Source organism: Camelus bactrianus, chromosome 2, assembly GCF_048773025.1.
Source record: "Camelus bactrianus isolate YW-2024 breed Bactrian camel chromosome 2, ASM4877302v1, whole genome shotgun sequence".
Classification (NCBI taxonomy): domain Eukaryota; kingdom Metazoa; phylum Chordata; class Mammalia; order Artiodactyla; family Camelidae; genus Camelus; species Camelus bactrianus.
Window position 1 is genome coordinate 81,846,390 of NC_133540.1, and position 1,216 is coordinate 81,847,605.

Below are 1,216 nucleotides of genomic sequence, written 5' to 3' on the forward strand. Positions count from 1 at the left end.
GTAAGTCAAGAACAGAAAAAGCATCATTAGTTTTGATAGTAGGTTTGTCTTTGGTGACCTTGACTAGAGTTTCACTGGAATGCTAAGGATAGACTACAAAGTGATAGGTGTTGACGATGAAAAGGGAACTACTATATATAAGTAGATAAACAACAAGGTTCTACTGTCTAGCACAGGGAACTACACTCAATATCTTGTAATAACCTATAATGAAAAAGAATATATATATGTAATAATCATTTTGCTGCACACCAGAAATTAACACATTGTAAATCAACTATACTTAAATAAAATTTTTTTAAAAATTAAAAAAGGGAAGTAAAGAAGAGTTATCAGGTGTGGTCAACTCTTGAGTTTTCTGGGAAGGAGAGTAGAGAAATGGATTGTGGCAGATGAAGCTGAAATGGAATATATAGCTGAGGAAGACTTTTTTAAAATGTGAGATAAAAAGTATTATCATATGCCAGTGGGAAATGATTCAATAGAAAGGGGGAAATTGATGTTGTAGGAGGAAAATGGAATAGCTGAAGAAATGATGTCCTTGAGAGGTGAGAGGGAAAGTTATCCACAACACAAAGGGAGGGATTGGCTTTTAAGAGGAGCAGGGACAAATTTTCCATTGTAATAGGAGCACACAGAGAACAGAATATAGTTTAGGAAGGTTTATTAGTGGGAAGTTGAGAGAGCTCTCTTCTGATAAATCTTTGTCAGTTCCTGCATTCTATTTCTTTGGGGTCTACTTTTTATTGAATTTGATCGTGCTATTCTGATGGTGGTTGTATTTTGCCAAATAGCTGGTTATGGGATTGTTATCTGCAATGGACTTGGGAAGACCTTGTGAACTTAGTCCTGGCAACTACACCAGCTGGGGCAAGCAATTGTTGTAGAGGAGCCAGCTGTAAGTAAAGATGCCGAGTGCAGCCTAGAAAGTAGAATGTGTCCAAGATGTTTAGTGAAAGATAATGGGAAATTCAGGAGATGAACTAGTGATAGAGGAAGCAATGGATGAGATCACAGAAAGTCTCATCCTATCAGGTGGGTAGACCATAGTAATTAGAAATCTATAAAAGCAGGGAACATTAGAGATTTTGACACACAGACCAGTATATAGTTTGCAGCAGAGATTCCTGAAATCAAATAGCATGTCCTCCTTAGTTTAAATTGGTTTAGGAACAGACTTCAGTCCCATTCTAATGGAGAGGAGGCATTAGAATGG